The sequence below is a fragment of the Antechinus flavipes genome, chromosome 1, assembly GCF_016432865.1.
Source record: "Antechinus flavipes isolate AdamAnt ecotype Samford, QLD, Australia chromosome 1, AdamAnt_v2, whole genome shotgun sequence".
NCBI classification, from domain to species: domain Eukaryota; kingdom Metazoa; phylum Chordata; class Mammalia; order Dasyuromorphia; family Dasyuridae; genus Antechinus; species Antechinus flavipes.
In genome coordinates, this window is record NC_067398.1 from 348,245,645 (window position 1) to 348,273,489 (window position 27,845).

Genomic DNA, 27,845 nt, shown 5'->3' on the forward strand with positions numbered 1-27,845 from the left:
CCTAATATTGTACAATTTAGGTTCCATGTGCTTTTTTTCAAGGAAATCTCAATTTATTAATCCTTCATCTAGGATGCCAGGAAAGTAAAGAGCTTATATATGTAGGGAAGATGTAAATGAGGTGGTATGGTTTAGGTGGGGGTCCTCAAATTTTTTAAATAGGGGGCCAGTTCACTGTCCCTCAGACTGCTGGAGGGCCAGACTATAGTAAAAACAAAAACTTTATTTTGTGGGCCTTTAAATAACCCTGGGTGAGGGTGTTAAACGTCCTCAGCTGCTGCATATGGCGCACGAGCAGTAGTTTGAGGACCCCTGTTTAGTCTACTCTTCTACTCCTCACCCCAAGGATGATTAAGAGTTCAAGCATTCCCTTGGTTGATTGATAGGGGATAGATCATGATTATTGAGAACCATCCCAGGACTATTTTGTGTCCTATCAACTCTGGGACAGCAGTTGCACAGAATGTATGAACTGTGTGAATGTTCAGCATTTGGAACCTTAAGCTTTATGAAAATTGTTAGCCAAGCTGATCTGAAGTTAAGAAACCTTTCTCCAGTCCCAAGAGCCACCTCCTTATGTCAAGAAGAAAGCAGAAATGCTACTGAATTTTCCCAAATCAACCTTTTTGTTCTTGTGTGGTACAAGTGTAGCTATGGAATGCAACAAGCACAAATATTTATTATGGATAATAATTTGGTGAGGAATTTTGAGCCACCAAGAAGATATTTCAAATGTGTTTCTGTAAGCACAAGACACCAATTGAACCCGTGAACATTTCTGGACTTGGGATGAGTCACCTGTATCCCTAGTCAGGAGTTCAGAAGCACTTGCCAGCCATTAAGGAATGTGTGAGGTAGCAAGCTTTGGGGGACCCCATTTCTACCTGCCTATCCAAGAACTGAAAACAAAGGTTTTGAAGTAAAAAATGATTTTGGAGTAAAAAAACCTGCATATCCCAAATTCAAAATGAAAAAAAAAAAAGCTTCTTTCATACTTAAAGACAAAACCATTATGAATTGTTTCTATTAAAGGAATTAGAAACAACATTAAGCAGTATGGCCAGGTAAAGAAAGTTCTGAAAAAGGTCTCTTTAAATCCTATGCATTCATTTCTGCCAGTTTTCTTTTGCAAAAGGTAAGTTTAAAAATGCCCACTTTTTGGAAAAAATCTTTAAAGTATTTAAGAGAACAAGTGAACACATGAAATTGTAAACATGCAGTAGCAATAAAACACTAAAAAAAAAATGGCTTTTTAAAGTTTCAAAATTATTCTCAAAATGAAAAATAAATAAATGTACTTTAATGAATTTTCTAGCATCTATCAAGTTTATTATACAAATGCTTCAGTAAAAAGCAATGCATTATATATTTAAAACTTAAATATAACTGCCATTACAAGTGAAAATGGAAACATTTAAACCCTTATCTGTTTTTCTTATTAAGTAAAAAGTTTTTCCCCCTACTTTTCCTTTCATTTATCCCTTCAAGTAATTCATTTTTTCATGTGATTCTAGAAGATGAAAATGCACTATGCCTTCCTAGCTCAGCGAAAACTTCTGCAAAGGCATCACAGCAATTTTTCCCCCCTGTTCACTGTCAACAAACTTTACCAATGTGGGAATACCATCTAGGTATGACACTAAATTCTAGAGTTAGTTTCATTTTGTTTTGTTTTTAAATCACAGAGGAATTCAACTTAAACATGCATGTGGCTATTTATTATAACATAATGTAAAGTCAACTACTTTAATCTGTTATAGCTTAGCGTTATCTCTAGGTTTTTAGTGTATTTTATTCATCACAAGTTGCTGGCGTATTTTTACCTTTCTAAAATAAGATTATATATTAATGGTCTATTGAAAGTACATTTCATTGATACTGAATACTTAACTGTATTCAAATTTATTTCAAGAATAATAAGTAGTAGAGGTGAGAAAATTAGAAGAGAAATTCACGGAAGAAAAAAAAATTGGCTGTAAGACCAAATGAATTCAATCCTCAATAAACATGTTTTGCTTTATATTATGTAAGTCATTTCATGAGAGTGAGGGATGTTGGAAAGGGAGATTCTATGACTTTCAAAATTCTAGCCTTAACTCTACAAAGAAAAAAAAAAAAAAAAAACTTCCTTCAGTAATTAAATCTGTGAAGGAACTAATTTTCTGGGTCAGATTCTCTTCTAACTTTCCTGATCTATAGGTAAAGAAGTGGCCTTTATAAAAGATTAAAAAAAAAAAAAAAAGTTAAGAGGACGCAAAGTGCTAAAATTGATTTTATATGGAATTTAAAAGCTTTGATTTCCCTGATTTTCAAGATGTAAAATATACAAAAGATGGCTTTTTTACAATTACAATTCTGCAGAATTTGTTCCCTTAGTTTTCAGTTTTCTTTTCTTTCTTTCTTTCTTTCTTTTTAACGGAGGAAGAATGCATATAGAGGTAAGGCAAAAATTGTGAATACTATCACAGAAAGAACTCAAATCACAATTACTTAAAAGTACAAACATTCACTTCTTTTTAAAAGTACAAACATTCACTTCTTTGTTCGACTCTATTAGAAGAGCCAAATTAATCAACTACAGATAATATAGTTAAGGAAAAACAAACAGACTATTTTATAATTGTGTGTATATATAGATCAGACTTGGATCAGACGGAACTGTTTCGATCCATTGCTATTTAAACAACTTTAAAACAAATCAAAACTTCCTACCACCATCTAACAAAGACTTGTTACACATTCCCAAGACAAATTAATACAGTAGCGTCTTTGTTCTTACCTGTAATTTTCCTCAAGGTTCAACAGGTATTAGCAACCTCTCCTGCCCAGGACACCCTCGATTTAAGTCCACCTCTACTTCAAAAAAGCACCAGAAATATTAGCCTTCCCCAATCACTTCATCACTTTCTTTGTCTTGTTCTTTTCGTGTTCTGAGTCTTGTCTTAAGGCACACCTCCACAGATACTCCAGGAAATCCAGCAAGTTTTAACACAACTGAGGAGGAATTCCAAGAGCTGCTACTTAGACAGGTGACTCACATAAAAGACAGCTAGAGAGAAATAGTTGTTGGTGGAAAAGGAGTTGAGTCAAACTCCACCCCTTCAATAAAGATTAAATATCTCCACCCTTCTTGGCAATTAGTTTTTTTTAAATCACATGGTGACGACTAAACTGCAGTGAACAAGTTAACTATGGGTACCTTTGGCAAGAGACTATGGCCATCTCTTCCCTTAATAATAGGTTATAATGACTGTAAACCTAATGGACCCAGAAATCGCTCCATAGTTCCATGCAATATTATATATTTGGTTGGGGGAGAAGTGGAAGTGTTCATTTTTACTGATATTTCTTTTCAAGAAGGTTAAGGGATGAGGGTAAGAGATGGGCAGGAAAACAGCACAACTAACCAGCATTTACTTTACCTGACATAGTAACTAACCTCTGAAAGTGTGGGGGTGGAATATTTTTTCAAACTCGCAAATGTAAACATTAAGTATTTTTTCACTGTTTTGATTTACATTGTACATTAAATCTTCCTGACTTCAAGCCCTGCTCTTCAAACACTGTGCCATCTTTAAGTCGAAGGCATAGACTTTCCCCCAAACTTGATTGGCATAATTCCAAACTGTGTTCTCAGATACTTAGACAAGTAACAGTTTCTCCATGAAAATCACATCAAGGATAAAGGAATCAAAGAGAAGGCTGTAGATAATACCTTCAAAGAAAATGATATTCTGAAAACAAAGTTGAATAAAAATGCACTTAAAACAATATCTAGATAATTCCATTCAACATATGCTTTAAAAACTGCAAAATGTAACATAAATAGATTTGGAAAGTATCCTAAAAAAAAAAAAAAAAAAAACCCTAACCAATATTAATGAAACAATGAAACACAAGGTCAATAAATAACAGCAATAGAAAGACCAAGATTTCCTTACACATGAAAAACTGGTCAAACACAGAAATATACTTGGATTAAGTTCCACTTGACCACCATCATAATCCTGATACTGTCCCTAACATTCATCCACAAAAATTTAAAAATATTTTTAATAGACATATCCCAAAATTCAGTTTCCAAGTTACATAGTACAAAAAATTTAAAATAAAAAGATCTCTCAGAGAAGGTTAAAAATCATGTGGTATGGTGCCCCCTATTGTAGCAGGTGAGCAGCAGGTAATACCTGAACTATAGCAAAGATAAACTGCTTTCAAATAAAAGGCTGCCCACCCGAAGTTCCCTTCTATAAGATTATTCAACCGGAAATTGTAATAATAAAAACAATCCTAACCTTCTTCAATGTAGATGCATTTCCTGACACCTCAAACATTCAGTAATGAGAATAAAAAGACATCTAAGTCTCCAACATTTCTTAGTTAACCACATTAGCCACTTGTTTCTACAAAATTTCTACAATGATACCTTCAAAAGAATTCCAAAACCAAAGGCATTGAATTGAATTCAACACTGAAAAAACCCTATCTAAAGCAATACATTTAGTTACTTGAAATTTTACAAAATAGAATTTGTGTTCTATAAATATTTTAGTTTTAGATATAGTAGAAATTACAGAAGAAAAATACTGATATGAAAGAACAAAGAAAATGAAGACAAGATGACAGGGAACTGAGATAAATCTGACTTTAGCCAATAGTGGTTGTCCACTCCAAAGAGCAAAGTGACACTGAGTTATGATTATCATAGGGCTGGGTTAGGCTAAAGAGAACATTGGCAAAGAAAATAATGATAGGAATAATGGCTTACATTTGTACAGATTTTCAAATTTACAAAGTATTTACATTCCAACATGCCTAAGAGATACAACCTAAGCATTACCCTCCACTTCCATCTTAGAAGCAACTGAACTAAAGATATTAAGTGACTTGACTTTCAGCACACAATAAATGTCAAAGACAAGATCCAGATTAAAGTCTTCTTAGTAATTTTAGTTCAACAAAGATTCATTTAAGTGGCTACTATAAGGAAGATATCTTGCCTGCTGTTGAATGTAGAAATAAAATAAATAAAACAGAACCTGCCCTTATGGAATTTGAGTGGTGAGGAAGGGGGGAGGTGAAAAAGAGTATAAAGAAAAACAGGATTATAAATAAATTCAGTACAAGTTGGGAGGGAGAAGAAACTAGAAAAATCAGAGAAGGTTTCACAGAAGAGGGACACATCTACTGACTCATGAAAAATATAAAGATTCTGATAAACAGAGATAAAAAAGGAGTTGGGGAAGGGGATGTTTAAAAGCCTGGAGGAGATAGAGATGAAAGCTAGTATTGGAGCTTAGTGGAATATACAGTTAGAGAAGGAGAGAAATAGGAATAAGATTAGAAAAGATATTAGTTCAATGGAGAGTCTAATCAGTTATGTATTAGGAAGTCTTGTTTTGTTTTGTTTTTTTGGCAATTATGTAGACAGAAACAGATAGAAAGAGACAGAGGTAGAAACAGAGATGAAGAGAGCGACAGAGAGGCTATCGTTGTTCTTTGTCCTTGAAAAGGACCATTAAATCAGAAGGTAATGCCATATTTAAGTGAATCGTATTTGAGGGATGGAGGGCTGGCAAAGTCACTTGCCTCACTTTCTCTTCCAGAGTAATATGGGTCTGGTGGCAAAATATAGATGGGTAGCACTAAATAGGGAGACTTTGGCCTTTTTAAGAGAGGTCTTTAACATGTCTCAATTCGATGCAACACCCAGTCAATGATTACAAATAAGGGAGAGGGGAGGAGAGAGGGAAGGGGAAAAGAGGGGAGGGGAGAGGAGAGGGAAAGAGAGGAGAAGGGAGAAGGGGAGAGGAGAGGAGAGAAGAGGAGAAGGGAAGGGGAAGAAGAGGAGGAAGAGGGGAAGGGAGGAGGGGGAGGAAGATCCTTAAGGTTTCTGGTCAAAACAAAAATGAATTGCTATTTATATTTTCTCTGAGTCAACAGAGGGACAAACAGAGGTCCCAAACCAATTGAGGATTGACATAAGGTTGGCCAACCAATGAGAATCAGAGTGATTTGGTTTTAAGGCTGGTCCTAAAGAAAGAAATCTGGCCCGATAGACTCCAAGATATCTTGGGAGGTTTCAGTGATCCAAAAAGAAATGAAGGGAGGGAGGAAGGAAGAGAGGAAGATAGAGAAGAAAGAATAAAAGGGGGGAAGTTGCAGGTTCTCAATTGCACCAAGACAAATCCTTTGGAGGGCAAGGCATTTTCTAGATACCAGACAAATATTTGTATACTTGTCTGAACAACCCAGAGAGAATACCAAGAAAGTAAAAACATTCTTGGTAAGTAATAGGTTGAGTTACCAGATATCTAGAATAAGAAGAGAAAAAAGTTTTACTCTCTACATTCTCTGTCATACTGTTTTATAAAAAACTTAATGTCGATCAGTTTTTGTCTAGAAACCAAAAATAAAATTTCATATTGACATTTTAAATTCATCTAATTTCTTTTCATCACAAACACATTTGCTTTTTAATTTGTACTTAATTCATAATTCAATTAAATCCATGTTAAAGAAATTTAGGAATTTTTAAGTATCTTGAATCACAAATGGTCCATGAGAATAGTAAAGGAATATAGTATTACTAAAAAGATTTAATAGCCCTGAGGGACATATTAAAAATAACAAGGAAGGACTAAGCTGGGGGAAAAAAAGTGGTAAAGCCATCTAATCAAGATATTGCCCCTGAAAAGAGAGGAGGAGAGAAAGGAAAGATGGAAAAAGATCAAGAAAAAAATGTTAAGATGTGAGTACATTTTTTAAAAAATCTTTGAAATAAAAGTTTATGTTAAAGTATATTGTGTTTTTAAAATCTAAAGTACTGGGAGAAAAAAATCATTCTGAAAACATACCTTAAAGGAAGAATAATAATTATAGCTCACATCTAGATAATGATTTAAACGTGACAAAATATCCTCTGCACTACAACCCTTTTAGCCACATAAGAACAAGCATAATTACTCCCATTTTACAGAGTAGGAAATCAAATTTTAGAGTAAAAATTAAGCAATATGCTTAGGATCACATCACTATTAAGTAATGCAGTCAGAATTCTAAAGTGGGATTTCCCCAATCCATGATCATAGCTCTTTTCCTTATCTGTATCATGGTGTTACTTATTACCCTAGTGTTATTTATTTGATAAGAAGGAAAAAGAGAATAAAAAGGCTGGCAATGAATAAGTTTCCCTGTTGTGTTTAACATCAGTTATGGTAAAAGAGAAAGTAGGAGAAACTAGGACAGTTGGAGGGGGAGGAATAAATTGAACAAAGAAGTGATGACATGACACAGACAATTTCTTTATATAATAGCAGAGGCAAAGCCTGGAACACCAAGTTCTGAGTTTCCTTGTGGATCTAACACTGACTTTTTCTAAGTTTGGGAAGCTTTCAGTTTATATGTATTATAGAAAGCACTGTCCCATTCCATTCTTCATAGTATTGGCATATGAATTAAGTGATCTTACAAAATATTTTCAAGAGGAAAATACAATTTTAATTGGAGTGCAACAGTGGGAGTCTTCTCATATAAAGGCAACCTTCTACTTTAAAAAAGGGACCATATTCCAAAAAGTTCATTTAAAAGCTGTTTTTTTAGGACTATTTAATTAACACAGTTGAATTATAGCCATAAAAGTCCAAATTTGGCATACTAGAAGTATAGAATCATATAGTATACAGGTGAAGAGGATAGAGGATGAAGAGAAGTAAAAGAGAGGGAAGAAAAGAAGAAAGTAATTTTTCTTCATTTTCTCAGCTATGGCTAAAGTTAAGGAAAATTCTAAAACACATATAGTTTATATTTGGCATATTACCATTTCCCATTCTAAATCTTTCTTTTGCTTACTGATACCTCTCTTTTTCTAAGCTCCAAATTCCTTCCCACTGCCCAAAAGTGCTGATTGCTACATTTTTCCCGAGGCCTTCATCTGAAACTAATGGGCCCAGTTCCCAAAATGAAAAACATAAGTATTTTCCCCACCCTAAATAATATTTCTGTCATCTCAGGACAGCCTATTTCCATTAGCTTTTTAAAGGAAAAATTACTATACTAAGACTCTAAAGAACTGAATTCCAATCTTCACCCCAATTTGCCAGGTATATTGAGGTACAACACTTATCCCAAATGTAAAATAAAAGGCTAAATTTAAACAATCTCTTAATTCTTTCTAGCTATGGAATTCTAAGATCCCATTAGTCTAATAGAATTGAGCTAATTCACACTAATATATGAATGACAAATAACTCAAAGATGTCTACATTTTAAAACTATGGTTATTAATCCATATCTTTAATTGGTAGAATTTGATACTAATACTATGCAAAGTAGGAAAAATTGAACAACTTAGATAAAGATATTTTTATAAGCCATCATGAACTCTAGGCCTGACTTGCCTAGAAAATTTTCCCAGGTCAAATTCCTCCTAAATTTGATTCCATTTTTCACAGCTACTTCCTTTTGTCTACTTTTGAACCCACAGATTTTATAAAGATCCGTGTTTTTTCCATAGTGGCTCCCAAAAACAGCAGCAGAAATGGAAAAAACAGAGAAGGAACAGCTGTTGTAAGTATGAGTCACTTATAAGGCAGGAATGGTCTTTAGAGAAAAAAACTTCAATTAATCAGAGTCCAGCTAACAGAAAACTTAAAAAAAAAATTTTTTTTTTTTTTTTTTTTTGGTATTTCATTTGTGGATAAAGCAGCAAATCCAAAGGGGGGAAATGCCACATTCAAACAAACCATAAAATTATTTCCATGGTGTACCTTGGAATTGGAGTTCAGCATCATGGAATCTCAGAGCTAGAAAAAAAAATCTCAGAAGCCAAATAATCCAAACTTACAAGGAATTCCATAATTTGAGGCTAAACGCCATTGTTATTATTGTTGTCTAATCAGTCCATTACATCTACCTCTTTCTGATCCCATGGGCCATGTTCCTGGGATGTTCCTGGCCAAGATGCCATAATGGTTTCTCACCAAACAGTGAAACATGACATTCAGAATTTGAAATATAACAAGACTCTGAACAAAAATTGAACTTTATTCTTAATATCTATTTATTAATGCTGAAAGCTAGATTGATGGTTTGGTTAGGTTTTGTTTAAATAGATTTAAGACATGTCAGAGATAGCAAAATTTAATAGAGAACTAGCCCCTGGAGTTAGGAAGGCTTGAATTGAAATACTGCTTCTTACATATACAAACTATAATACCAAAAGCATGTCACTTAACTTCTCAGTGTGTGCAGTCCTCCTAAGACTAAGTTACAGGGTAGTTAATTACCCAAACTAATAGAGGAAATTATGTCTAGTTCAAAAAACAACAAAAATGCTCAAAATTAGGTAAAAACAACAAATTTCAATTAATTAATATCAACCTGGGACAAGTTGATACAAAACAAAATAATATCCTTCTAAAAAGTAAAGAAGTTGAAGGAGAGAAAGGATTATGTTCTTAAACTAGGAGAAGGAGTTGTCAATCTGGAACAAAGTCATAGACTTCTATAGTCTCAAGAGCTGGAGAATTATGGCATTTCTATTATTTTTCCTAGTGTAAGTATCAAGTTATACTTTCAAAAGTCCTCAAGAATCTTAACATTGAAAGCACAATAAAAGCCCCCTTAATCAGTGCTCTATTATATTCAGAATCTATGACACCTTCCATGGAATTTGGTCTCAAGACTAGCTTTATAAATCTATGAAAGCATCAGAAGACAAAGAATAAAAGATATTCCATTGAAATTTAAAAAAAAAATCCTCAAATCAATTTTTCTTTTCTCAGTCCAATGCTCAGATATTACAGGCTCATCTGTAAGAGACATGCATTCATTACCTAGAATTTATTTACAAACAAGTAATGTGGAATTATTATAAATTATTTTTATAAATTAACTAAACACATATTTCATCAAAGTTGGGTTAGAAGATCATTCAGGATTGTGTGAGTTACTTGAGACAAGCAATAATTTTGATATAATTTCATTTTTTAGCAACAATAGCAGTGTGAATGCTTCAATCAATATTAAGCTAAAAGTTTGCCCCTGATCAGATAAAACTGAGTGAGATGGTTTCTCTAAGATAATTTAGTTCTTTCTAATTTAGGAGATATATTTCATACCATACATTTCACTGCTCTATTTCGTCATGTTTTAAATTTAGTGATTCTTAAACATGGCTATTACTTCAAGAATACATGAAAATAAAATGTAATTCTTAGAGAGTACACTTCAATACCCATTAGAAATAAAGCATATTTGTTGGTTTGGGAAAGTTAAGAATTTTCAAACAATATTTAAGCCCACATTGAAATAGGATGAGTCTCATCAAATGCAAAGCAAAGTGGGAATGAAAACAAGGCAAAATGGTATAATAATATTTAGATATTTAGATAACAAAGTGGCAGCTAGCAGCTAGAAGAATTGTTAGTAATTCTTTTACAATGCAATATATTCTTAAAGCTGAAATGCAAGCAAGAAGCTAAATAAAAGAGAAAAAAATAGTGGCTAACCATTGCTATGAAAAATAATGCTTGTTGTGGGCAAGACAATTCAACTCTGGAATACTGAAGGTTTTGTTTTAAAAGGTAGTTTTTTTATTGATGAAATAAATTTTTTCATTCAAATTGGGCTGAAACAATTGTTATCAGTCTAGGTGAACCTTTCCTGAGCATCTTCTTCAGATCATAAATCATCCATCCTAAAAAATGTAATGGCCTTGGAAATCTTTTTTTTTTCCTATTGCAGGAATTATGAATTCCTATAAAAGTATTGATATAGTGAAAAGCAAAATAATTCCATAATTACAGGGATTTTCAAATAGATATGAAATGTGATCTTGCTACCATGCAACATCCCACAAAAAAATTAAGAAATCAATTTAAGAAATGAAGATAAATATGCTTCAGTGGTCTGAAAACTGTTTTGATTTAAATCCTATTGAAAATCTGAAGGTTATAATCAAGGACAGAAGTAGAAAATGGATTAATTTATCAAAGATATGCCCATGTCCAATGTGATAAAAATGGAGCTTCATGATGAAAAAATAGAGAATATCAAACTCTTGTGAACTGTGTCATTCCCTAAGATAAATTTGGGAATATTTCTACTCCTACTAAATTTTGGATGATTCAGAAATGTTCTGTGATTACAGATGACCCAGAAGCCCTAGGTTAGCATACCTCCAGGATATTATTGGCTTGTTTTTTAAAGAGTAAACATTGTTCAGGTCCCTACCTATATAGTGTGACCTTGGCCTTCAAAGCCCATCCCAAATGCTGTCTCCTTAGCAAAGCCATTCAAATTCTCCCCATCACTACCTACTAAAATGCCATGACAAAGTATTCTTGTGAACCCCCAAAATATCATGTCATCTCTCTTCATAATTATCTAAGACCTTAATTTATAGATAAATTGTGTTTCAGCTTCCCCAGAGAGATTTTCTATACCCAGGAAGTCGCAGGTTAACTCCTTTCACAGTGTTCACATACAGTGGGAATAGGAGGTGAGTGTGTTTATACATATCCATATACTATACACTAGGTAATTCCCATTTTTCACAGACATAGCATATTCATAAAAGAAAAAGCTTATCTTCTTTGCTTCTCCTGATAATAGTAGAAAGAATATGCATTTAATAAATTGGAGTCTCAATAATCACTTTCAGTGAAGTCTCTTTCTCTAGTCCATGCATGTAATATTTTCTCCTACATCAAAGATTTTTTGTTTTTTATATCTATTTGATATTTTATTTTCCCCAGTTATGTGTAAAACAATTGTTAATATTCATTTTTAAAATGTTAAATTCCAAGTTCTTTCCTTTTCCATTCCTCCATTAAGAAGACCAGAAACTTGATAAAAGTCAAACATGTAAAACATTTTCATATTAATCATGTTGTAACAGAAAACAGACCAAAAAACTGCAAACACCTCAAGAAAAATATGGAATTCTAATCTTCTTTTTTTTCAACTAAAAAACAATGTGCTTCAATCTGTGTAATGTCCGGACTAGTTTTCCAGAGGCTCTCTGGACAGGGTTTGGTCTTAGATGGAGAAGTAATGAAGGTAGAAGAGCTGGTCAGGGATAGAGTCTGGAGTCTGGGATGGAGCTCCAGCACACACTCTCACTCACTCGAGTCTGCTTATTTCAAGTCCTCTCAGCCCTTAGCACAATTACATTAGTATAGCACACTGAGCATGTGTCAACTGTAGAACCATTACATCACCATATCACACAAACTAGAGAACCATTATCTCATCAATCACACTGAGGAAACACCCTGTGGTAAGTGAGAACTTTTCCAGAGTTCCAGCCCTCTACAAATCTGTATGCAGATGCCATCAGTTCTTTCTCTGGGAATGGATAGCCTTTTTCATCACAACTCCTTTAGCGTTCCCTTGGCTCATTGTATTGCTGAGAATAGCCAAGTCAGTCATGAGATCACCTTATTATATTGCTGTTATTCCGGACACAGCACATTTCACTTTGGATCAGCTCATAGAAGTCTTTCCATATTTTTCTGAAAGCATCCTCTCATTACAGCACAATATATTACATCATAATCACATACTACAATTTGTCCAACAATCACTAATTGATAGTATCCCCTCAATTTCCATTTCTTTGTCCCCAGAAAAGAGCTGCTATAAATACTGCTGTATATATAGATGCTTTTACTTAAAAAAAAAAAAAAATCTCTTTTGAAATACAGATTAGTGGTATTGCTAGGTTAAAGGATGTATGCATGGTTTTATAGCCCTTTGGGCATAGTTACTCTACATAATTGTTCTACAAAATGGTTAAATTAGTTCACAACTCCACCAACAACTGCACCAGAGGTTTTTAATCGGTGGTCTTAGAACTTTTAAAACAGATTTGATAACTCTATTTTAACATCATTGGTCTTTGTTTTAATTCTATGTATTTTATCTTAATCTTACAATGCTGCCTAAGCAAAAAATACAAGGTAATATGAGGAAGGAAGCAGCACTGACAAGGAGGAAGGAAGGCCTGTGTCAAGAAAGGGCTACATTGAAAAAGAACCTGAGTTATAGCAACAGTAGGGACAAGAAGGAGATGTGTTCTGAATACAAGGATGCATTTGTGGAAATGTTCAGACATCATGGGATGTCATGTGCAATCAAGCTCAGTCTGATTGACACTCAATAACTATTTTACTCAACAAGTACAAAAGCCCCCAACCTATATTTAAAATGTGGAATAAATAAATAAAATCCTATAATGGGAACTACTTATATTTTGATCAGGAAAAAAATCATCTCCCTCAGGCCTCATATTTTATTTTGAAATCTTTGAATAGATTTCTATCACACTGCATGTTATGTAACAATTCCACACTTAATTGTGAGGTTCACAAGCACAGGGACCATAATTTAATTTTTTATCTCCCTCAAAACTCCAATAGGTCTTAATGTTTGCAGAAAAACTAATTTGATCTATGGTCCTTTCAAAAGGACCTTTTCCTTCTGTTTATTTAAAATTATGCCATCTTTGATTTTCGTGGTCACTAATGTGAAGGTTGTTTTTTTTTATTCTTTTGACCTTACATTTCAGGGATGAAAGAATATCAAGGAATGAATGCACAAGTATTCTTCTCTACTATGTGTCAGGCACTGTGTGAGGTACTCACCTAGGACAGAAAAACAAAACAAAAAAACAACTATAAAATAATTCCTGCCCTCAAGGAGCTTGCCTTATTTGAAGAAAATAACAATGAAAATATGTACATACATATATATATATATATATATATATTATATATATATATATTATATATATATATATATATATATATATATATTATAATGATCAAGTATTGTGACTCTTAGTGCATACTGCCAAATTACTTAAAAAAAAAAAAAAACTGGCAATGATATATGGTCCAAACAACAATGTAAGCATCTGTGATACTAAATTTAACCATTTTAAACTACTTTTGCCAATTTGCTGGGTATGATCATATATACTATGTACAATGTGACTTTGGAATTTGCTTTTTTTCTAATTTATTAAAGAATTTGAATAGTTTTTCCAGTGGTTAGGAAAAATTTCTATTTCATCTTTAATAATTTCTATATTGGAGAATATCACATTTTTTAAAAGCTTGTTGTATTTTATTGATATATTTTACTTTTAAATTACATTTTTAATATGCCTCTCCTCATTCCATTATTAATAAAGATATCCTTTGTTATAAATTTTTGAAAAGAAAAAACCAGTAGAAGAAAACTAACTAACAATTTTAAAAGATTATTTTTCCTCTTTACTCCTAATTCTTCCTCTGTTGGGAAAAAAAAAAGAAAGAAAAAAGTTACAGAATCCTTTTATCATACGAGCCATCAAGAAAAAATGAATTCTCAAATTGTTCATGCTTAAAAATGTTTTTTATTCTCCATATTAGTTTGTCATCTTACAGATACAGGTGACTCTACTTTATTTTGAGCCTTAGTTTCCTTATCTGTGAAATAAGGATAATGACAGTATCTATTTTATAGAGGTATCAGATGGCACAGTAGATACGTATCAGGAGTTCAAATCAAGTCCCAGACATTTCTAAGCTGTGTGACGCTGGACAAATCACTTAGCCCCATTTACCTGAGTTTCTCATTTGTAAAATGAGCTGGAAAAGTATCTTTACTAAGAAAACCCCAATGGGATCAAGAAGAGTCAGGCTCTACTGAGATGATTAAACAACAAGGCTCCATAGGCTTGTTGTGAGGATTAATAAAATAAAGCATAACTATTTTAAAAACTTAAAACACTATTGTTATTGTTAAAGTATGATGACATCTTAGTTTTATAGGCCTTAATATGGGTTGGAAGTAGTAAAGTACAGAATAAAGAACATTTTTAAATCCTGTCTTTGACACTTATTTGGCCAAGTCATTTAAGCTCCCTGGTCCTCAGTTTCCTCATCTCTGAAATGAGGGAATTGTATTGCGTGGACTCTGAACCCCAGGACAAGTGATGATTCCAGGAAATGTAAAGTTAGTTATTTAAACATTAAAATGTGGTAATCACCATTTTAAACTTTCTAAAAAATTATTACACATATTTCAACCTTAATCATTATTTTAATATAATTAATTTATGTATTTCAGATATATATAAGTTAACATAATTAATTTAAATATCACGATGACTAAAAATTATCAATATTAATAGTTATATGACACTATAATATAGTTTTTAATCCTCAGAGGCTGTTGTAGTATATGAAGCCTTTTGTCACTAAATTGAATTGGTGGCAAAATGCTACCTACTTCTTGTTAGTTCTTTCTTCTCCTTTAAAATGCATCTATTTCTTTTTCTTCCCATTAGTATATTTAAAACCAATTCCTGATTGTTGATGCTTTATGACTATTACTTTCTCACATTCCCTTTACTTTCTTAATTCTGCCTCCTCTCTTTCTTTCCTGTTGCTTGTACCCAGTATTCTCTCAGCAGCAAGACTAGGCTTTTATTGCCTTTACCAGACAAACTTTTCCTTTCTTCTGAAAATCATATTTTCAGTGATTTTCTCACCTTTAAGAATTATCTTTTGTAATCGCTTTTATTCAGGTTTGTAGCTAGTTTATATGTTAAGAATGCAAGCTAGACATCTGGGCACAAGGTAAGGGGGACACTAAAGTAACTCATTACTTCAATTAATTTGTGTACTTCAAAAAATCCCTAATTTTACCAGGCATCCACTACCAACACAAAGTGAAAATTTTTCATGCCTTAGTAAACAGCCTTATGAGTTGATAATCTGGTGACTGATTTTATGGTAATGAGCTTATTGGAATTTAGTAATCTGGTCTTCAGATGACAGACACACAGTCTGTTGTCCACCATACTTGAAACCTTTCCAACTTGGTAGGGACTTGCCAGGAGCTGAACTAGGGTGACCTTTCCACCACAATGAGGCATTATTTCCATTAATACCTCATTATTTTCATTAAGAGTAAAGCAAACAAATTACTTTTTTTTTTCTTAGTCATTTGTGATCTCATCATTTCTTGGCAAGTCTTTAAACATTATGGTCCTGTAAACTCATGGAGCCTAATTCTTATTTCTTATACTTCTAGAAGATGAAAGAATCTAATCACATCTTTCTTCTATTATTTCCCTCCCCCATTCCTATAAGTCACTGAATCTCTATCAGCTGCTTATTGTTTCTCCTCCCAACTATTCCTTGTGATTATAAAATAAAAGGTCATGTTTCTACTAAAAACAATTCTTCTAAAAATAACATGCATAAGTTTGAAGAACACTTGGGGGGTAAAGGGACAGAGAATGAGTCAGGTGATTTCATTTGCCTTTTGTTCAATTTAATATTCCCTTTGGGCATCTACAAATAAGAGCAAGGTCAAGGAATACTGGTCCACAGTTTTTCCCCGCTGAAGGTCCAATGAAACAGTTGCCATAGGTCCAGTTCAGAACTGTTGAACTTAACATTCACCACTACCTCCAAACTCCATTACTTGCTCCATTACTGTTGACTTTAACACCACATTAGTAACTTAGCCTTATGTGGATCAATTAGATAGTAGGGAGCATTAAATGAATCATAATGAAAGAGATGTGCTATATTTTGTGAATGGGTTAAGGGACAAGCTAAGGATATCATGACAAGTTTGATAACAAAGAAAGATGGCTAGACATCACAATAACAAAAGGCTATATTGAAATCCTAAATTATTTCACTGGTAATAGCCATGAGACTCCAATAGCAAGCAGCTGGTTTTAAGCTAAGAAAAATAGTTTAAAATAGGCTAATGAGATTCACTAGTACAAAGTTTACAATATGGGAGATGGGCATTTTTTTTACTATGATGATATATTACAGTGTATGAATATTATAATTTAAGGAATGTAGGTTTTCATGGTCTATATTGCTAGTTGTGCTCGCATTATGTCTCATAGTTATGAGGTGGCTTTGGATTTAGAAGACCTTTTAGAAGCTTCTCTTCCTTAGAGTTAACTAACTCTTTAGGGTTTAGCCCTTTCAGGATTTAGCCAGTCAGCTCCAACCTCATGGAGTACTCTCTCCCACTAGGTAATTGTGAGTTCCACTGAGGGACTTGTCTTTCATATGTTTTCCCACTTTATTTCATATTTACTATTCCTGGTATCCCTTAATTTTGTCTGTACTGTCCTCCCTAAATAAACCCACATTTTGCCAAAGAGAATGGCCGTTGTGAATTTTTCACATGACTGAACCCCAACTTTTGGTGCCTGTTATCATTTGATGACAAATCCCACATCACAGATCACATTATAGGGATATATAGAATCTGGGCAGGGGTGCCAACATGTCCACTGGAGTCCATTTATGCCCTTAATGTGGTAATACGGTAACTTAAAATAAAAAAAAAAAAAAAAAAAAAAAAAAACCTCATTTTAAAGCACAGAATTATAGGTTGGTAAAACTGGAAAGGATCATAGGGATTGACTTCCATTCTGAATTATTCATTTTAAAAATTAGGAAACCAGTCCATAGAGGTGAAGTGACATTCAAAGTTTTATCTTCTCCAAGATTACATTGCTACAGAGATAAGACAGCTAGAATCAGTTACTCCGTGTTGATTCATTTGAATTCAACAAACTTATTATAGTACTCACTATGTGTAAGGTTTAGATATACCAGAGGGAAACCACAAGTGAAAAAGAGCAAAATATCCCTATTGCAACTGTCTTAATTTTTTCCATACAAAAGAACCTTCCATTCATATAGACAGGTTTTCTAAGATTAAAGTATACAGTATCATCAATTAGTTACAAGGAGAGTAATTAATGTTCTACTCTGAGATAGGAGACTTCCCCATCTATTTTAGTAGGAATTCATAAAAGATGATGTAGTCTCTTATAAATCTATATTCTTTTTTATTATTATTGCTTTTTATTTACAAAACATATGCATGCATAATTTTTCAACACTGGCCCTTGCAAAACCTTCTGTTACAAATTTTCCCCTCCTTTCCCCCACCCTCTCCCCTAGATGGCAGGTAGTCCAATATATGTTAAAATATGTTAAATCCCACATATGCATACATATTTATATAGTTATCTTGCTGTACAAAAAAACTTTGATCTTGAAAGAAAGAAAAAACCCGAGGAAAACAAAAATGAGAGCAAACAATAACAGAAAGAGTGGAAATGCTATGCTATGGTCCACACTCATTTCCCATAGTCCTCTCTCCAGGGGTTCTTCATTACTGAACAGTTGGAACTGGTTTGAATCATCTTATTGTTGAAGAGAGCCACGTCCATCAGAACTGTAAATCTATAAATTCTACAAAATATTAGCTACTTCTTTGGAAAATAACCTGAGCTCATTAAGCTAATGAACACAAAAATCATTATAAATGATTGCAAAGAATAATCACAAAGTTTCAAGGCTGAAAAGAACTTCAGTGACCTAGTCCAACCCATACTAGAGGGGAAAAAAAATCCTCTATAAACATCCCAGCCTCATTATAACTCCTTTTTCCAGTTTTATAGGGATAATACCCACTCATGTTCTTTATTATCCAGCCAAATCAGTCTACTTTCTTTTTCTTGAACACAATAGTATCTCCCCTCTTGGCTACTTTTGTATTACGCCTAGAAAGCATTTCCCTTCTGGCATGTAGAATGGCCTTCTTCTATAAGAAGCCTCTCATTATTCCACCACCATCCCCATATAGCTGCTAATGCTACCCACAAAAAAACTCTTATATACATTTTGTACATACATTACAGTACAACACACACACACACACACACACACACACACACACACACGAGATCTACCCTCCAAAAGGAATAAATATCATTTAAATTTTGCCTTTATATCCTATGACATATAAAAGGCATTAATTAGTAAAAGGGGGCTCTTGGAAGCATGGGTGATTCTAAGGGTGGCAATAAATTCCGTTTGGTTAACAAGTAATGAGAATAAATATTAAGAAAGGTAGACCTATTCTAATGAAAGACTAGGAAATTTTGATTTTGATTATGTCATTTATTTCCAAATCACCCCTAGTCTAGACAAAGGATCTATCCTTACTCCAACCTGAATAGAATAAAATGGACTCTCCTCTTGATTAGGTCTGAAGAGAAATTTAATTCAATCTCTATATAAGAAATGTCCTTCATATGCTGGCTTGGCCTAGTAGAGAATGTGGACCTATAAAGGGAAAAAAAAACCTAGATCCCCCAATAATTAGCTATTTACTAATCATTTCTCTCAAAGCTTATGTGCCCAACACACAGGAGTTTAACAAATGTTTTCTAGACTAGTAGTGATTAACAATCCAGCAAGTGGTCATCAGCAGGATTATATGGCCTTTGATGACTAGAGTAGTAAGAGAATTTATAATCTACTGAATTATCAAGATCACTTTTTGATAGCTCTAATTTTTAAATGAATATTTAATATACTCAAGTCATTATAAATCCTTTATTGTAGTTTTAAAAGAAAATGGCAAGTAGCATTTCAATCAATTAAAAAAAATCTGATGTACATTTAGCTTCGTAGTGACATCTCTAGAATGACTATCTTTTTCAGATTTTACTCATTTTTATCAAAGCAAGAATTGGGCTTAAGAAGTCATCTCATCATAGACATTACCAATCAGTGGACAATGTCAAAAAACAAAAAATTTTCAAATACACTCAGGCAACGCAGATGTACTCATTCACTTATGATTTGTTTTTTTATTAAAGAAAAAATTTTAAAATACTGTATGAGAAAAAAATAGTATTTGCCTTCCTTGAGGTAGATACATTGTTAAATAAACTAAAATCTAATGTCTAAAAAGCTAGAAAAGTCTAGAGAATTTTTGTTTCTCCATTCTGTGAGTATTTATTGGGCACCTACCATGTGGCAAGGTCATATACTTTGATGACTGTACTAGACATAGCAGAATACATAAGGGAGTTGTCGAGTATGGTGTCGCTCTTATTAGCATGAATTAACAAGTATTTAGAGAAATAACCAAAACTGTATATTCTCCTTCATTCCTCTCAGGGTAACCAGGTTCTTAGTATAAGTAGTTCTTAGGGTTCTTAGGATAACTTTCCTCATTTAAATAAAAAGAACTTTTGATTAGATAGTCTCTATGAACTGTCAATTCTAATTCAATCAATACTCTTTTGATCCAGTCAATACCCCTAAGAAATCAAATAAAGAGGACTTATTGTGTACAAAATATTTGTAGAAGCCTTTTTTATAATGAGAAAAGAAGGAAGGAAGGAAACTAAGGGAGGTAGGACTAAACAAATTATAGCAAATGAATACTATGATTGTTCCATAAGAAATTATGAAAGCACTGATTTCAGAGAAACCTGGGAAGATCTACATGAACCGCTAAGAATTAACTAAGCAAAACAGGAGAACAATTTATACAATAACAATACTGTAGAGAAAAACAACTATGAAAGACTTTCAGAACTCTGTTTAAAATAATCAAATAATCACATAACATTAATGGGTGAGTGATGAAGAATGCTACCCACCTCTTGACAGAGGAGTGATGTGCTCAAAATGCAGAAGATGATGTAAATTTTTGGACATTGAAAATGCAGGAATTTCTTTTGCTTAACTATAAATCTTTTTTTTTTTTTTAAAGAGTTTAGTTTTTCTTTTTCTTTTCACTTTGGAAAAGGGAGATAGAGGAAATAAATATTTTTTAAAACTAAAACAAAAGATTGGTTTTGTTATTTGTCTTAAAGGAAAAAAAAAGTCAAAAGAGGCACAAAGTAGGGAATGAGATACCAAATAATTTCAGGAACCTGAATTTCGATAAGGCCCTGCTAATGCAGGGCAGGCTGAACTACAGCTCCCTCTGCTGAGTTACCTCATCTGACTCACCTACTAAATTCCCCTAAAAATCAGGGCAAGCATAAGGCATCAGCTAGCTAACCAGTTTTCACTGGTAGTGGATAGCTGGCAGAAATCAAATCACAAAAAAGAAACCCAGAGTTCAACCTGGGCTGCAATGATTAGCAACTGGCCTGGTTAAGTGCACAGGATCATTTACATTAAAGATCATTAACCAAACAGGGTGGCCCTTTGGGAAAAGATCAGAGTTCACTAGCAGAAAAATGCATTCAGATAAAGCAGCAGTTTATTGTTGCCAAAAAGTGTTTAGGTCATTTCAGGAAAAGGACATTGCTCTGGTATCAGAAGCATGGGTATTTCTGGGTTAGTAGTTTTTTTTTTTTTTTTTTTTTTTTTTTTCCTTTTACAGGTCTAACTTATCAATAGTTGGGATTTTTTGTTTTTGTGAAAATAATCACTCATATCTCTTTTGTTAGAGCTATGCTCTATGAACTAAAGTATTTTTTCTTTAAGAAATTTAGTTCATAAGTACAAATTTATCAGGAACAGCTAATTGATGTAAGTATTTGTATCTTGGGGGCAACTAAATGCTACGGTAGATAGAATACCTGGTCTTAAGTCAGGAGCACCTGAGTTCAAATCTGATCTCATACATTTAATAACTGTGTGATCCTGGGCAAATCATTTAACCCTGTGTTTTCTCATCTGTAAAATGAGCTGAAGGAAATAGCAAACCTCTTTAGTCTCTTTGCCCAATGGAGTCATGAAGAGTCAGCAGGACTGAAATATTTGTTTCTTTATTTCTTACAAGTATTTTAAAATACTTTTATTTATTCTTTTCCTTATTATTCACTATGGGCAACATTTCAGATAACTTTTCTGAATCCCACAAAGTCTCTGATTCAATCAATCCAAACATTATCTCCATTTTTGCTAACGCTTCCCACCACCTACTTAGTCATAAGAACCTCCCAAATTCAGGCAGAAGAGCAAAACATGTTGCCACCCTAGTCTGACTGCCCTGGTTTTCAAGATTTCTGACAAATCCATCTCTAGTCATGCTTCAAGCTGCTACATGTACACTCTAACCTTTCTTCTAATATCCTCCTCTTCCATTCAGCAGCAAAGGAGAAATAGGAATAATGCTAACTGAATGATGAAATGTTTTTGTAATCTTGAGAGTGAATTCAGAAAATAGTTTCCTCACTATTTATAGCATTATATAAAACGTGTGAAGATGTGTTCCACTTAATTATTAATTCAGTCTTTCTGAATGCCCTGTATCCACAGAGCAATTCCAGTGGTAAAAAAAATAAAAAATAAAAAATAAATCATTACTCCTGTTTAAATGACACTGAGAAGTGTGCAGGTCATACTTCTGCAGGTAGTGCATCTTCACTTTGGAGGAAGAAGAAACAGATATAAATTCCACAGGATAAGTGATCAACTTATTACCATGACTACTTCTCAGTAGGAGTCACCTTAGAATTTTCAATCTGTGTCCATTATATCATATTAAAGATATCCACAAACTAAAAAACAAAGTTAGGTTCCAGAGGCAGTATAAGTTGACCAGTCTGGGTTGACAATTGGGCAGGAAAACTATTAGACTGCATATGTATGTGAATCCTGCCCCAAAGACCTCTTCATGATATGTCATCTCCAAACCTGAAAGCTCTTTATTAACTACCAGACCATATCCTAGCTACATCCCAATGATCTCATCTTCCATGCACACAGAGGAAAGCTGTGTAGGCTACATGTAAGCTATATGAAACAAATTTCAGTTGCCTCTGTCTGAGAACAACAAAGCATATGGGGGGGGGGGGGGAAGGAAAGGGAGAAACTGTTTGTATTTCTAGAGGATTAAGCTGCAGTGAAAAAAACATGAATGGAGAAAGTCTTAATTTTTCCATCCTCTAAAGTTTTAGCCCTACTTAAAATAAATTAAAATTAAGCTTATAAAGAGATAAAAATGGGAATTGAAAAAAACCAAAACATCTCTCCTCAGTTCACTTGGTGCTAATTAGGTACCACAAGACTTCAGAACATAGAATCTCTTTTCATGGTAACCATTTTAAATAATTCAGAAACATAAATAACAAATGTCACCATATCTTCATAAGGAGGTGGGGAGGGTAACAAAAATACTGAAAGATTTCTGCAAAATACTTCATAATGTCATTCTGAAGAGATATGTCATTTCCAAGTGACATGAGAGTTGTTGCACACACACAATTCCTTCCCTTTATCTACAGTTAAAAATAGCTCCCTAAATCATAGTGAATTTAGATCAAAGCTGAATAAATCGATATTAAAAGAATCACATCTTAATATTTAAAATATGCACAGATTGCGTAAGCAAGAAGAACTGAACACTTACCAGATGGCAGAAAGGAGACTCTTTCTTAAAAGAATAAAAAGGCTGATGGAGCTGGCTCTACAGATGCAGGAGAAGAGTTAGTTACCCACAATGGCCAGGCTAAAGGTAAAACTGCAGTCTCTGACTGTTTCTTCAGACAGGTAATCAGAGAGATCCTTAGCAATGAGACTTGGCTGTACAACCCTTCTTCTCGGTGACATCGCCAGGAACACAAGGAGAGCAGTGTGGTTTGTAGGCAGTCTCCCTTGGTATGTGAGCAGCACATATCCCAGGTAAGTGAACTGCGAGCCACCCCCAACCACCCCCTAGATGTGTGCCAGGTGGTGCTGTGCTCAGCCTGTCTAGGCTAGAAGCTGCTGCTTACCGAGCTGGAATCTGGAACAAAGTGAAAATTCAAATGTGGGGAAGAGGGAAGCAGCATTTTCAGCAGCTCCAGGGCCAACTACCATATGAGGAATTTTGCAGATTCTAGAGGCAAAAAAAGGCAACAGAAAACAGGCTTTGCTCCCACTGCCCCAACAGCAAACAGCATCATAAAAGTTAAATGTCAATCTACAAATACTTCATTCTTTTCAGGTAAGAAGGCTGCAGGTATGACTTAACAGTACCACAGGTAAGAAATGCTAGTTGACTGACAGTGAGACAATCCCCTGGGGAGAGGTTTCCCTTAAAAAAAAAAAAAAAAAAAAAAGACCAAGTACCAACCTAAGTAGCACACAGTACCCTTCAGAGCCAATAAAAACAAGAATAAAGCTTCCATCACATTGGATAGACAGATCCTCTATGAGAAATAGATGCAGAGGAACTAAATGGATAAGAAGGCGTGACCTACATTGTGGAAGAAGTATAGGAAAAACAGAGGTATCAGAATATCAAACAGGATTCACATCTGATAGACTGAACCACTAATTTCTACAAGAGAGACTTGGAAGCCTTTGTTCTCACTAATAACTCCTGATATATTTTATTTGTATTCATCTATCCCAAAACAGATCTTATCTCTTGATGGTATCTCCCTATTGCTCACCACTAACCATAATCATTCTGAGAAGGAACCAAGTACAACAGTAGAAGGAATGATGGGTTTGGAATCCGACAACTTGAGTTACGCTACTTAATATTAATGTAACCCCATGCAAATCATTTCTCTCTGGATTTTATTTGCTTTATCTGTAAAATGAGGGGGTGGGTGGGCTAAATCCAGGATTCTTCTTCTGGATCCAAGAACTTTTTATATTTTGATAATTTCATTTCAACACAATTGCTTTCTTTTGTAAATCCAATGTACTCTATTTTGTGCATTTGAAAACCTCACTCTGAGAAGGGGTCCATCCACTGCTAATAACCAAAGAGGTCTATGACACAAAACAGGTCAAGAATGCCTATATTAAGTGATGCAGAAGATTTACCTTTCAGCTCTAAAACATGAGTATGACTAATTGTTTAGTGGAAATCACATTCCTTCCACTTCATTTTTAACACCTTTCTTAGTCATCCAGGAAAGTCCATTTAAAAATAACTGCACATCAGTCAAAGACAAAAATCATGTGCCAATTCCTGGGATCACATAAAACATAAGTTGGGGAACAGGGATGGCAGGCAAAGGAGACATAACCACTATGTCTGTGGTTAGTCAAGCAGTCAAAAAACATTTGTTGAGGAAGTATCTTCTTCCCCTTTAAATTTTGATGAGAGTAAACAGAGAAACTCCTATTTTAGTCAGAACAGTAACATCTAAATGGAGAGAGTGTAGCACAAATAATGTCATTACATTAAGGCAGTACAAATGATCCCAGAAAGCTTCAGTCCAAAAATCATAAGGTCCAGATAGTATAAATTCATATCTTAACTCTTGAGAAAATATCAGAAGTTTAGGTCAGAATGGCTGACACAGTGGATATTTAATAAATGTCTGTGAAATTAAATTCATTTTTAAAAGCCCGAGGAAACTAATAAACTCCAAATTAAAGCTGAACTTTCTTTTCTCTAATTCTTGCTTTTAAGTGCTACCTCCTTTCCTACAATCTTTCTTATATAATTTAGTTTGATTAACATTTGAAAATAATTACATTTTTTTTAAAAATCTGTGTTTGTAGAATATCTCTTTTGTTCCTGTGCTTATGATGATAACCTAAATGACTGTATTCAACCACAATGGAATGATTTGACATGTCCTTCTTCAACCCATTTTATAGATGAGAATGACTTGTTCAGAATCACACCACTAGTAACTGTCTGAGGTCCCATTTGAACCCAGCTCTGTCCTTCCAGGTCCTGAACTCAATCCACAATACCATTTATTACCACTTGTATGCCAGGAACTTTAGTTAAGTACTAAACATAAAAAGAAATCAACAAACAAAAATGAAAACCCTCCAGTTATTGAATTCTTATCAAGATATCATATTTCCTCCAGGGAGGATCTACACAATGTGTTTTTCTTGGGCACAACTTGGGGGGCTGTTTAGCTTTCATCACCCCTTGCTTTTGTTATATGGCCAATCTAGCTTTTTATCTACTACATCATTTACATGACTTTTATACATATCACCTATATTAAAAATAATGCATTTTAACCTGATCTCAATATTGTTTTATTTATGAGAAAATGGGGAAAAAATTATGTGAGAAGCAAAACTATTTTGGAAGCATGGTTTGATCAATTTTCAAAATATCTAAGATGATAAGATACCAAAGAAGAAGAACATTCATATACATAATACTAGCAAAAATAAGACTAAAAGAGAAGACAAGTAAGAGAATATTAGCAACTCTTGACCCTTGTTTTTATGTTCTCATCTTGTAGAGACTTTTATAGAAAATGATCTACACATCAAAGGTATCCATGAAAAAAATAGAAGAGAATGTATAGGTTCTTGAAGGGCAGTCAAATGGTCCAATGGATAGAGTATCTGAGCTAAAGTTCAAATACAACTTCAGACAGTTGCTGGGGGATCCTGGGTCAGTCATTTAATTTTTCTTTGCTTTTATTTCCTCATCTGAAAATCAGCTGAAGAACGAACTGGCAAACCATTCCAGGATCTTTGCCAAGAAAACCCCAAATGGACTCACCAAGAGCCAGACACAATTGAACAACATAGGTTTATGCAGTGTTATCCTAAAGTATGTTACTCTTCTCAAGGACAAAACTGAATGAAAGCTACTTTGCTTATTCGTTATGGATTACAAAAAAGCATTTGACACTCCAGTGCCTAACAATACATGTCACAAAATAAGCACTTAATTAAAACTATATTGATTGACCAAAGAGAGAAAAAGAAAGCTTTAAAAGTTTTCTTCCAATAGGATGTCACTCAAGATTATATAAAGTTCTTTGATAAATGTCACCACAGAGATAGCTTCATATCTGTCTATTATGATCAAATGAAGCATGAAGCAAGGGAGAAGCTCCGGTCAAACATAGGAATTTGCCACCATCATCTCTATCCAAATTTATCAAAATATAAGATATAAGGAACACTTTGAGCATTATTTTATGAAATCTGTGAGCAGTATGTGAGCAGACTATTTTATATATGATAAATGTTATATAGTTATCTGAAAGGCTTTGATGAAGGAGTACTTAAAATTGACAAGGCCTGCTACCTCCATTGACCTAAAAACTTGTATTTGAGTCAAGGGTCAAAAATTTACCATCATTTATACTTGTTCAAATGCTAGCTTATGTATTATGTTATAATAAAGTAAATTTCAGGGTGTTTTAAAAACTTGCTGCAAATTATTAAAATACTGCACACTTTGGCATCCTAATGAACTATTAAGTTTCCATAATCAGATTCTGCATATGTAAAGCACCTCTCACTCCACTACCACCATCAGAATTCTCTCTCGATCTCTCTCTCTCTCTCTCTCTCTCTCTCTCTCTCACACACACACACACACACACACACACACACACACACAGAGTAATAAAATTCTCCATTTTAGTAAATATTTTCAGATATCTATAAACACAAATAGAAATGTTAAAAAATCATCTCAGGAGAAAATGCCTCCAGCCCACTGAAAACACATACATATATGTGTTTAATGAACACACGCACACACATACACACAACAGTTGATTGTAGGCCCTTGACCCAAACACAAGTTTTTGGCCTATTATGCTCAGCTGTAGCAGCACTGAAGGCCTTGTACATTTTCTTAAGTACTCATTTATAAAAGCTTTTCAGATAAATACATAATATTTACCATGGCATAATATATGTATGTATATCTGGAGACAGAAGTGACAAGATCACCATTAAAAAGCTAAGCACTAGGCAGATGATTATGAGTTAAAAGCAGGAACTAAAAGGAATGCAAAGACAATTAGTTTTCAGGAAGTAAATCCAAAGAAGAGGAATTTAAAAGTGTAGGAATAGGGCTAGAAAAGAAGGCAGTCATCATATATAAATATTTGTATAGGAATATTCTTTTTTATGGTCCCTCCTCCCCCCGCCCCACTGGGGTGGCAAGAAGAGAAAATAAATGCTTCCTAGTTAAACAAATGTAAAATAAAATAATAAACTTTTTTTTAAAAAAGCATTTGGAGCTTAGCTCCCTTCCCAGATATCTCTGAATAAAAAGGGGCTTGCATATAAATGGATTGTCCTGATGATTAAATCTTTCCT

General features: G+C 33.8%; 1 protein-coding gene across 3 annotated transcripts in view; it reads right to left on the bottom strand.

Annotated features, from left to right (window-relative positions):
* Nucleotides 1–27,845, bottom strand: part of NEDD4L (NEDD4 like E3 ubiquitin protein ligase) — a 465,473-nt gene that overhangs the window by 247,581 nt on the left and 190,047 nt on the right. The window contains exon 1 of one of the 3 annotated variants that reach the window (XM_051969578.1): nt 23,212–23,222. The exons of the other annotated variants lie outside the window; for them this stretch is intronic. The gene's annotated coding sequence lies outside the window, so the exon portion shown is untranslated. Of the gene's footprint in view, nt 1–23,211; nt 23,223–27,845 lie in introns of those variants that run through there. 3 annotated transcript variants of the gene reach the window in all.